Source organism: Triticum urartu, chromosome 6 (genome assembly GCF_003073215.2).
Source record: "Triticum urartu cultivar G1812 chromosome 6, Tu2.1, whole genome shotgun sequence".
Lineage (NCBI taxonomy): Eukaryota > Viridiplantae > Streptophyta > Magnoliopsida > Poales > Poaceae > Triticum > Triticum urartu.
The window spans coordinates 33,390,074-33,402,699 of record NC_053027.1 but is presented as its reverse complement, the minus strand read 5'-3'; the positions used below and the strand labels follow the sequence as shown (position 1 = coordinate 33,402,699).

The window sequence follows — 12,626 nt, the reverse complement described above, 5'->3', positions numbered from 1 at the left end:
ACAACGGTAGCTCCACACTCATGTGTTCTCATGGAAAAGAAAGCTATGCATAAAAATGTTCGTCCAGAGCATGAAAAATGTCAATGAAAAATGTCAATGGTTCTCTCCTCTTCCCTCCTCGCGCGCACATTCCCGATTCAATCAGATATTAGTGAATAAACCAAATAGATAATTAAACGACATGTCTGAAGCACACACACACAACACACAACACACACTATATATACATGGTAATACTATTCATCACCCAGGGTGGAGTATAAGTTATTCTTCACCCGAGGTAATATTACAATCGGTTCATAAATAAATTTCATTTTGTTTACAGAGGGAGTACATTAGTAGTCTTTTTAGAGATACATGAGTATTTATTCCTAGTAATAGAAATTAGCAATTTAGCATAGTACAACCATAATCTTGGAGCCGTCTATCATTTCGATAATAGGTAGTTGCTATAAATGCAATTATGATGACTGTGTTAAGAATTTGCACAAAGCAACCCTTTTACAAACTGAACAAAATAACAAGTCAATCCCATTCACACTGCAACTGATTCATGCATTAAGGAATGGCACACAAAGTAAATAGGAATCCAAACTAACAGCAAGGGACGACAACATGGATGCTATCTTATTCCTTTCCAGGTGGATATCAACCATATCCGTCGGGATGCATGAAATAGTCCTATTCTTTACAACTTTATAAAAAGCTAAATTTAATCCAAAAATAATTATGAAGAGAGGCTAGTAAGTAAAACTAAGTCATGACTAAACTATTGAAGGGAGAAAATGATTGTTTTTTTTCAAAGATAAATAACCCAGTATAATAACCAGTGGCATTGTGCAAGCATCGACAGCAATACAAATAGCAGTAGCCTCTCAATCCTTTGCTATCTCTCTAAAGCTCTCTACTACTCTCTTTTATTCCTCTCCCAAGACCACACACGGCAGCAACAGCACGCTCAATATCTCTTCTTCCTCCCAAAATCAGCAGCCACTCTCTTCTTCCTCTCAAATCGAACATCAATAGCCCAGGCACCACCGACCACCACACCTATCACCTTCCGCAACCGCCTGGTCGTAACTGCTGCTGCTAGCGGGCGTGTGTAGGAGGAAATCAGGCTGCCCCAGCTATAAGTTGAATTGCCCGTTTATTACTGAACCAGAAAATTACATATTTTATATTTGATCAGCAACCTGCTTGGATCATCAAGAAAATAGCTTAGCTTGCCCAGAAGACATGTAAATTGCTAGACGTGTTCAAACTATTATCTACATGAATCTAGACGTGTTGTTGAGGAATATATGAAAATGATACATAGTAAAAGTCATAATTCTGTCCCAATTATCAACTTTCTGTACTTCACATACAAATTTAATTGATAAGAAATAAACTAATCAAGGCAGCCAATTTTTTTACCGAAAAGTCTGTTGGTTAATGTTTTCTTCATCCACCATGACCTACTCTGTTTTCCTGCAAAATCCACAACAACAAAACTAATCTTTGTTTCTATGATGCATGACATTGAATAGATAGCACAAATGGTCAACCGAATAGTCATCTCACGATCCAAGTGGCCAAGCCCTTCTTCCATCTCCTCCCGCCCGGTTAATCACATGCAAGATCTTTATATATAGTTGGAAGCAGATGCATTGCTAGAACTCTTTAATCAATATAACGTTACTATGTATTTCTTTTCTCTTTATCCCTTCTTCCCTCTCCTCCCGCCCGGTTAATCTTCTCTAATTATTTGTTTTCAGTTTTCTTGTCAAGCTTCTAGAAAAAAAATCACTCGTGCGACTGCTTGGATCATTGTTTTAGTGGCAAAGAAAATTGAAAGATGAGACGATACCTTGATAATAATATGTGCAGATCCACTTGTGCGACTGCTTAGGTCATTGTTCAAATACATTCCCCAAATGGGCTTGCTGTTCATGGATCACAATTCAACACTTGCATTACACTTGAAATGGATTTAATCAGTCAAGAATTGTTTAATCACAAAGCATGGCCGACAGTTCGAGTAGTCTAAGGTGATGATATACAAAATTAATAATAATATAGAGCAATTATAATGCCTTGGGTATATATTCCAGACTATCCCGCAGATCTAGGTTGATCCTTAATGGCACTTATACACAATAGTAAGTGATTTTACTATAGAAATTATAAAAAAATGATTTGACTACAGTGATTTGTTAAAAATATGCTATTGTGAGGATCAGATCGATGTGCTCAAACAAGTGTTTTCACCATTCCAATTCCCATTGAATTGATCCTTGATTCTTCTTTAAGGTAATGTTGAGTAGGAGAGTCTACTGTATATTTCATCAAGTAGCTGATCCTTGAATCTGGTGCATACCTATAAGAAAGAACACATATTTATGTATATTCCATCAAGTATATGTCAGAAATATTAACAAGCGAAGTTGAATGTAAACCTGTGCAGTTTGACCTCAAGTCCCACCATCCTAGAAACAGATGGATCATCATCCTTGTGTATGGAGTGCTTTTCATCCTTGCTCTAGAAACAAATTTGTAAGTATGACTTTATTCCAGCATACTGCCCCTTGATATGTTTTGCTTATGTAGAAATGCTTTAAAAAATACTCATACATATTTCGTTCTTTATGTGCTGAAGTAAAAGTAGCTACTATCCATATAAACACAAGTGATTCTGTTCATCTAAAACACATCAGGAAATGTAAACAAAAGACATATTGGTGAAATTTAGATCTTAGACTGAATATCTGAAACAAACAACAGGAGCAAGTCTCAGTCCAAAAATACTGCCTACAGCTAACATGTTACAGAACATAAAACTAACACATACACCTTATCAAGTGGCCACCTAGTCACAGTAGCTCATGTGTTTTTTAAGCTCATTCCTGGAGAAACAAGACATCCACTTTAATAGTAAACTCACACTGTTTATTTTTTCGGAACATGAGCGCTGCTCATATGAAGTAGGATGCATGTACGACATTAATTCAATGTTCAGTCAGTCGAAGGAGAGAGAATGTCAGTGTAAATACACATAGAATCCTATCGGTTCTCAATGTTCCGGACAAAATGATGTTGGCAGGTTGCTTTCAACATCATTATACCGATGATGTTCTATATAAGACCTCAACCATCGAGCGAGATTAGAAAACGTTGATATTTGGATTTTTATTTATAAAAATTCTTTGAGACCCCCCACATTCCAATTCCCATGAATCATTCAAGTAACCTCTGACCGATAAAATTCGAAATGTTGAGATTAAAAATAAAAACAGTAGAGCAAGCCATTAGATTGCAAAACTTAATAACAAAACATCATACAAATTACGACACCTACAGGATGGAGTAGAAGCTCACCTGGAGCTTAGGTGTTTTGCCCGCCATCTACACTCTGAATAAAATGGATGGCGATGAGCAAGGGGAGGGTCGAGAGGGCAAGCGGAGGAGCACGCGCAAGGGATCAGACCTGCTGCAAATTCCTGCACAAAAGGCGACCCTCTACTTAGTTTCTGTAGATTCAGGCTCTACAGAAAGTCAATACACAAACCAACTAAGACCATCAGTTTCAAGCTTACTCGAAATAAGAAAATGATACGTGAATAATATCTCTTATACAATATCTAGATTAGTCAAATCCACCGATTGATCAAAAATGGAATATGTTTCAGTTAACGATATTGATAGAAAAATTTCTGTGTGTGCTCAGTAGGCAAAGGATACGCAACATACATGTCCTCTGAAGCTAATGTGAAATCATCTTGAGTAATAGGCAACCACACCATAACAGGATTAATAATTTTTGAAGCAAGCTAACAAAATCTGTGAATAAGTATTATGGTTCAGACGAAGACAAAGGAGAGAAGTAATTATTATTCAAATTTTAGTGTCATTTTGAGAAAATGATCAGACAATAGCATGATTTTGAAAAGTATTTGTGTGCATTTTAGTGTGCATGAACTACTTTTGTTTTCCATTGGAATTTTTTTATGCTTTAGAGCCGCCCCACCTTATTTATTTTTCATCCTCCGCCATCCAGTGCATATTATCGAAGTATTGTCTCTTCCACAACTCAAAAGAATTACAAAGATTTTCATACAAAGTTTTCAACCTTATCAAATTCTGAACCAGCAACAGATTGACACTTACCTACTATTTTTTATATTATGAAAACACGAAGATAGTCTTGCCCACACACATTTGGGATTTTATCGGTGGATGCAATCAATGTACAAGTCTTGTATTTCTTGGATCAGGCCCAATCTACATTTTTATCGGTGAAGCTTGTATTTGTTTCTTTTTCGAGAAATGTATGTGCATAAATTGATATCAAAATTATCAAAGTTTAAGATGTGGGAATTATATATATTTCCGGCTATGTTCAACTTTTTTGAAAAAATTATTTTGTCTCATTGCAATGCACGGGCATTGAGCTAGTGAAAAACAAAATAGCCATACACATTCCTGCAATTTTTTAAATTAATAATATAAAGAATATAGTGATAACAAAAATAAATGTTTCTATTATGAATTCATTACCCGTCTATACTCGTTGGAATGCCAAACGGAAGTAAACGTTGTCATTTAGATATATTGGAATTCCAACCCGACAGCTTTATTTCGAGTGCTTCTTTGAAATCCCTTGCAAAACTTTGCATGTCTTCAAACATTCATCATCTGCTCCCTCCTAAAAGTTATAGGGAGTTAACTTTTAGGGTTAGGGCTGGTTCCAATAACCTTTAACTCCTCAAAATTTGAGTTGAACTTGGAGTGTCTTTTGAGGACTTAAAATTTAGGGAAGCACTATAGATGCCCTTACTTCTCAGATTACATTTCCAAATTTAATCAATAAACATTATGTACAATCTCAGCAGATAGCGAATGAGTAATCTATTGTCAGGTCTCATGTAATCTCTCTCACACTATCTGCATCCAAGAAAGGATGAACACAGAAGAAATTGAACTAAGCACAATTGGTAATGCAACAAAATAACTATATCCTATTATTTGAGGGAGATTTTTCCTCGGTATTTCCAAAATCAAACGCCACCTATACTACTAAAAAAACTAAAGAATGTAAAATTATGTCCTCTAGCAGCAGAAGAGGGTTTTGCAGGGAAGAACATAAGATAGATATCTTAAGCTTGTACCCTAGATATGAGGTTGTTCCATGTCCTTCTTCCTTAGCCTATCGGCAATGGTGAAGGTCATCTCGAGCGACTGTGACGCATTCAGCCTGGGGTCGCAGTGTGTGTGGTAGCAGGAAATGAGATCATTTCAGGTCATTGTGTTGGATTGAACAATGCACTCTGTAACGTTCTGCCATGTCATTTCCAGGTGAACCCTTCCAGGGTAGCTCCCTCTCACTCATGGACATCAAACAAAGCCTCAGCCTGCACAACCATAAGAAACAGTGAAAATTCAGAACCATGCAATGCCAAAGTTGACAAGTCCAAACAATGCTATTGGATGTCTAAATGGCATGTGGTTCCGTAACAACTGACGTGAAAAATCAGATATAGGTAGGTTGTTCTATGTCGAATTATGCAAAAAGTTATCATGCTTATCCGGATTGCATCGAATGGTCCTGTCTTGAACCTGCAAGATGCGCTGATGGTGTTCCGGTGCATGGGATCGCTGACCCAGGTGACAATCAGCCCTGCTTAACGCACGACTCTGATCATATGGGGAAGCTTGTCATGGATCTTCTCAGCCCCCATCCTCGTGATTAGTGCCAGCCTCTCGGGCTTGTTGTGGGGATTCAAAATCTCACACGGTTTCACAAGCTCCGATGATCAAGCTTATCACTCACCTGTATAGCATAAATGAAGTCATTAGATTTGTCAATTGATTTTTTTCCGTCTAAAACAGTCATAAGATTGTGACTAACAAGATTTTTAAAACACCCAAACTAATGCTCTTCATGGTTGTTGAAACACATCATTTTTCATGTCCTTAACAATATATGACAAAGATGATTATCAACAGATAAATATTATACATAAGCGTGTAGGCCACAAAACTAAAAGATCTATACATGACTTGTGAAACATTGACTAATGGCCGCCATATTTTTATTGGTTTCATTATCACCCAAACAGATAGGTTGTAAGAACAGGTGACAATATAAGTCGTATTTACTGCACTTCTATAGTTGTGTCATCTATCAACCATAAAGAAAAAAAGCAACAGGCGAGGGAGTCGACCATTCCTTAGTGAACCCCTCCCGCCCATGCATGTTGTCACCAAATGAAAAGCATTTTCCCCTTCGCTAGTTACAACCACCGTGTGATTTCTTCCAACAGCTGCTGGAATTATGTTGTATCTGCAGAACTGACAACTTCTAATTAGCATTTGGAAACATGTCGAGAAAACATGTAATGTTGTTGGACTGTTAAGTTCAAGTATGTTGGATGCTATATGTTCATGGATTTAGCAATACCATACACACATGTTTACACAATTAAAATGAAGGGCAGTGCATACTATTCTCTTAGTTTCATAGTTTAGAAACAACAGCTGGAGGTTACGCAAGAGTGTCCCCATGCCCCAGCTGCCCCTTCTGCTAGAAATAACAGTGGTAAGTAAGAAACGTAACAAAAATTAAGCACGGACTCGTATGTATACCTGCAAGTCTGCAGCCAAAAGCCTTGACACACAAGAACAACAATAATAGCGAACCTGCTCGAGTCTGGGCATATACACTTGACTTCACATGCAAATCTATTCACTATATTTTTTTACCCATAAATCGCTCTTCATCATCTTATTTCTCCAACAGCTATGTCTGCATGACCAATCCAAGTTCACCACCTCTGTTAATGACAGATCCAACTCACAATCCCCCTTCCACTTCCACCAACACACTTAAAATTTTGAACACTTACCGGTGCACTTGTCTTCCACAGCTCATTAAAGTGGAACCTCAATATTTACATGGTGTAATGCAACTTCTCGAACTTCATCCTGGCTCATTAACTCCACCACAGAAGCGCAAACACAAAATAATGATTATACTGTGTAGAACAAAGAACAAAAATGACTTCACATGCTAAATAATGATTCTGACAAGGACATACTGTTTTGAGAAGCTGATCTATACTCGTAAGATCTGCAGTAGGTACAGATGTTGCAGAAGTTGATGTACTTTCTGAAGCTTCCCCAAAGATATCACTGTCATTCACCAGGGCAATCAACATAGCCTATTGAACACATTCAAATGTCACGTTCAGTATTGATAAATTGAGAATTATTTATTTACAACTCGTGCAAGGTACTTTGTTCAGTTTTCTTCATATTGATAAGGAGAGGAGCATATAGTGTTATTTAAATATTTCGGTCTTAGAGCTAGTCTCACAAAAGTTATGGACTTTTTACACCATGAGACAGATACTTATTTAGAAGCTATGCGACACGATGATTGGATATGCGCCATAACTCACCTCACCACAAAGTTCTTCAAAGAAACTCTTTACATCTAATTGAGTAACCTGCAGAGAAAACATGTAAATTGTAATTAAACATCTGATTTGATTGCGGTGTCTTGAAATAAAAAAATGTAAGATGAGCAAGTGAAAGACAATACGATGTCAAAGTAGAACATGAGTGTGTACCTTCTTATCCATATTTTACAATAAACCGTTTATAAGACCATTTCTTTCTAATCCTCCATCTACGGGCCAGGAAGAATAGGATATTGTTGTTAGTATTGTGGATAAGTAGAATAGAGCTGGCAGAAGGTGAAACATCAAACAACCTACCACCAGAAGAATTTCTGGATTCACAGGTAAGATAGTTGTCTTTGAAGGCAAGACTCTAACAGGCTAGAACCCAAGCATTGTGCTACCAAGGTTAAGTGCAGCTCTAGCACCCGCTATATTAAATGTGCCATGTATCAAACCATCAATTAACTGCTGAAAACGTAAATGTAGCATCTGAAGATATAATAATACCTTCTGCACCGAACTCGATAAATGCAAACGTATCAGCAAATCTTTCGTCTGGCACCTAACATATTGTCAAAATTATTAGATCTAACACGCACCCAAGAATATAGCTATGCACACTAAGACAATTGTCAATCACCCACGGTATGGTCCGGTTCAGAGACATAAACGGTTCGTAAAATGCTGTCTGGCCTCCTCATTCATGTAAAAAATGGATCTTAGTGCACAGGAAATAAATCTTCACCTGAGATTGAAGAAAGAAAATATGATGAGCTCACCTTAGACCTGACCTTGCCTTGAAGAGAGACGTGTCGATGGCCGAACCAATAGAATTCCAACAAAGAAATGATGCATTTTTTGATTACTAATTAAGCATCTCTGCGGTTAAAAGATTCCAGGCTCCTACTGTATTCATCGGCCACGGAAAACTGAATTCGTTAACTGAATCACATAAATAGAAAGCGCTTGCTCAAGGGCGGTACTTAGTATTAACTTTCCCATAATACCTAATAATAAAATCAAATAGGCATTGCACCAATGGGAATAAATTGAGAAGATGCACACATATTAATAGGATATGGAACAAAGATGTTTACTAAATGATATTTAGGCCAAGAAAGCGGTATAACAGTATCATTTAGCCTCAATAATTAGTGTTAGCATCTATTCAGAACAGTAGCCAGACAAACAAGACACTCAACACCAGGATCTCCATGCCACTACGCCACCTCCTTTGTGTCTTCCAGTTGAAAATATGCCCAATAAATTATCAAACAAACAACAGATGCATAGGGAGAAGCTAATCTTATTTACTAACAAAAGAATCACACACCCAGTTAAAAGCATTGAAGGTATAAAGTTAAGTACTGTGAGTTCGATCTTGAGTGACAGTTTTTTTTGCCAAGGTGTATTAGGATAACAAAAATTGCGCAGGGAATTAACATGCGATTTTGGCTTAGGCCTTTAAGAACAGTGTATAAACATAGCTAATAAACTGAAGTAGCACATAGGATCAATGAAATTGGTGGAGGTGAATATCCACGCCCGATGGGTAGCATGATGTAGAGAAGTGGAAGAAGAATGTCCGTCTCCCGTATAGGTTTTAATTATCCGTGTATTCTGCAGAAAACAGTGAACATGCATGAGCTTCAAGACCATGGTTCGTACCTACTAAAGATCGATTCGAAGCAGAGGAAGAGGAAGCAGGTGCAGTATTGAAAGAACCTGAACGAACAACAAATGTTTTGGCAGCCATCGTTAGGATAGTAGGAATGCGCAGTGACGGAGCAAATCATACACAACAACAATTTAGACAGGCACGCACACACAATATCAAATAAGACATGCACGCGCCTTGGAATAGAGCAATGCGCTGCATACCTGGGTGGCCGCACGGAGGTGGAGGGGGCTGTCGCCGTCGTACCGCTGACGGACAGATTTGCTCCCGGTTGCGCTTCTCCATGGGCTCGCTGTCTCAGTCTCCCTCCTCTCTTCATCTCGTCCTCCCCTCCCCTTCTCAGCCCAAGGACGACGACGGGGACGGCTCTTGGTTGCAATTCTCCATGGGCTCGCCGTCTCCCTCTCCCTCCTCTCTTCATCTCGACCGCCCCTCCCCATCTCAGCCCAAGGACGACGACGCAGACGGCCATCTCCGTGGCCGACCAGCTCCGGCCGGCGCTCAACCTAGCACGACAAAACGAGAAATCGGTGGCGGCGATGAGAACCTGCGGAGGGGGCTGTGGTGCGGGGTGCGGGCGTGGGCGGCAGCTGCAGGTGGAGGGTTGCCACGGGCCAACAAATAGATCTATCACGCAGGTGATCGGGCCCCGCATGAGATCCCACGGCGGATTGTCAGTGAGGTCGGCGGCGGCGAGGAACTTGAAAGAGGGCGGACGCACGAGTTCCGACTGCGGTTTGTCCGTCAGGTCGTCCGCGGCGGCGGCGGCGGTGGCTACGAAGCTGTCAGGGCGAGGGGTTCGGGAGTACGTGATCGCACCAGGGGAGGGGATCGTGATCGCACGAGTGGTTTTTTTTCTACGTGCGGGTTTTTTTTGTTGCGTGCGGGTGAGGTGGGGATGTGGGAGATCGATGAGAGGTGGGAGTGAGGACGAAAAAAAACCGGACGAAAATGGTGGGACGAAAATAAAACCCGGAACGCAGCCTACCAACTGAGACATTAGGAGTAGAGAAAAACAAAATCGTTACGTCCCCGCGCCACCTCATCTCAGACCCCGGATTCCGCCGCCGCCACCGCCGCAACCCTCCTCTCCTCGGTCACTTCGAAAGATCTCAAGGTTTGTCATTCCGACCTGCTCTGGAGGCCCCCAATCGCGTCCCTCCCGAGCGCTTCTCCTTGCTGTGCGACGTTGCCACGTTGGCGACCGCTTTTGTTGCAGATCCCTTGGATGCCGCCATGGTCTCGTGCTTATCTTACTTCAGAAGCGTCTCCAGGTCCTTGTGTGGAATCCCATCACCGGTTACCAGTACCGCGTCGATATTCCCAGGGGGTGACACATGATGCGAATAAGGCCATGATCAATGGCGCGGTGCTTCCTGCTGCCGGAGACATCCAACACTTCCAGGTGGTCTTGGTGGTGGCATACAACGACGACAAAGAACACAGACGAGCAGTCGCCTGCAATGGGGAAGTTTCATCTCAACACCCCTTCCATACCAGGCTTATGGGAGTAGTTTCCCCACCTTCGTTTATAGGGATGATGCTGTGCTGGGAATTTGGATGGACATGGAATTCTCGAGTTTGATTTGGAGAAGCAAAGGCTAGCTGTAATACAGGTGCTAGTGGATATGTGTGGCGGGAATAGCTGCCAGCTTATGCGGACAGAGGGTGGTGTGGTGGGTTTCCTCTACGTGTCAGACTCAGACTGCTGCACCGCCCAGTTATGGAAAAGGATGACTGATTGTGAATTTGTGATGGTGCTGCCTCATGGGGGCTTGCAAGAACTATTGAACTGGACAATCTACTTTCCCTCAAAGGAGAGGAGAAAAGGCACATAGTGATGCTAGGGCTTGCTGAAGACAATAATGCAGTGTTGCTGTGGACAGTTATCGGCGTTTTCATGGTCCATCTTGAGTCATTGAAGTTTAAGAAGCTTTTAATATATATGGCCATGTCTCACGCTCATCCCTTCGAAAGTGTCTACACTGCAGGTAAAACCATGCCCTACATTTGCCGGTTAGAACAAAACCAAGTTATGTTTCGATAATTGGCTGATGAAACTGTTCACATCATTTTGTGTTAAGCCAACAATTTGAAGTAGTGCCATATCATTTTTTTTCTTTTGCTGCTGCATGACCTCTTCAGCGTATAGTGATGATGTTCTGCAGTGTCATGTTTTGATGCTTGTGTAGTGGGTTTTAATTGGAATGATTACGATGTTAGAAAAAGAATTCTGTTAGTGGTATCTAATTTACTTTATGTTCTGTAGCCTGGCGATTTCTGTTATATGAATATCCATACAATAAAACAAACATTACATGTGTTCAAGAAAATAGACAATGATTAGCAAGATTGGGAATTTTTTGTAGAATAATAGAACTGAGTGTCTACTTGCCTGCCTATTGATAGATGCAAGATGTCTAATGGTAGTGTTTGTGCATAGCTGCAGTCCCATTTTTTTGACTGATGGGATTCACATCAGTTGGATTGGAAGTTGACTACATGAAAAACCAGCTTGAACCAACTAGGTAGCTCAATAGGTACATTTGGGAGCTTAATTAGGCCTAGTTAAACTTCTCCCATTCAGTATTGTTAACTCTGCTGATATTGCTAGTTCAATCCATAATAACCATTTGGCTTTAAATTTATGAATGATTGTTCATTTATCACTTGTAGGACTACCATTTTAATGATAATTTAAATCATGATAACTTACGTTGCCAGATTTTGTTAGTATGAGTATATTTATTCCAATATGGCGTGGAACGAGCTTAAGAATAGGTACAGATGTGAGCTTATCTAAATACCTATTTGATGCCTGCTGGTTTCTGTGTGTCTTCCGTTGGAATGTCTTCATTGCTTAGATTTTGGAGCATAATATCCCCTTTTCTGGTTTATTGCTAGCTGATACTAGTTACATTGTTCCTCGTACATCAGTTAAAGAAATAGGAAAGCTTCAGCAGTGTCATTAGGATAGGGCTACAGTGGGACTGACTTGAGGATCGATTAAGCCTTGAACTCCTTCCCCTTATCCTTACTGCAGCGGTCATATACTCTGCTCACATGACACTTTGTTTGTTTCATTGTTTGACTTCTTATGCTTGAAGAAACATGCGCTGGTGGTGCACCCAACGGGGCTGAGCTTTTGCGCAATACGTAAGATGATTGTCCAGTGGGATATGTTATTTGATCTACTGGTCGAGCAGGTATGTTTATCTTCTGCATGTGTATTGAGTTATATTACTTGCTCTTAAAAAATGCATTGCTTTCCTTTTACTACCATGTCTCAAGTATCAAAGTACAAGAGCGGATTGTAAGATTTTCTCTACAACCTTTTGCTCAGTCGATTCCCACATTGCCACCTCCCATAATTCTGCCTTTGATAGCAGGTTGTGTCTTGAATCTTTTCTCAAGGACCTGCTTCCTCATCCCCTCTTCAATAACTATGTTCTATTTCTTATGCTTTCAGTCAGCCCCCTTCTCTTACATTTTCACTGATGTTCTGC

General features: G+C 40.2%; 1 long non-coding RNA gene across 1 annotated transcript; it reads right to left on the bottom strand.

Moving 5' to 3' along the window:
• Window positions 1-772: 772 nt before the first annotated feature.
• On the bottom strand, window positions 773-1,779 carry LOC125515114. Its single transcript, XR_007286820.1, has 2 exons — window positions 1,417-1,779; window positions 773-1,193 (listed from the first exon to the last, which is right to left on the bottom strand). It is a non-coding gene; the product is annotated as an uncharacterized LOC125515114 (long non-coding RNA).
• Between the last annotated feature and the right edge of the window lie 10,847 nt (window positions 1,780-12,626).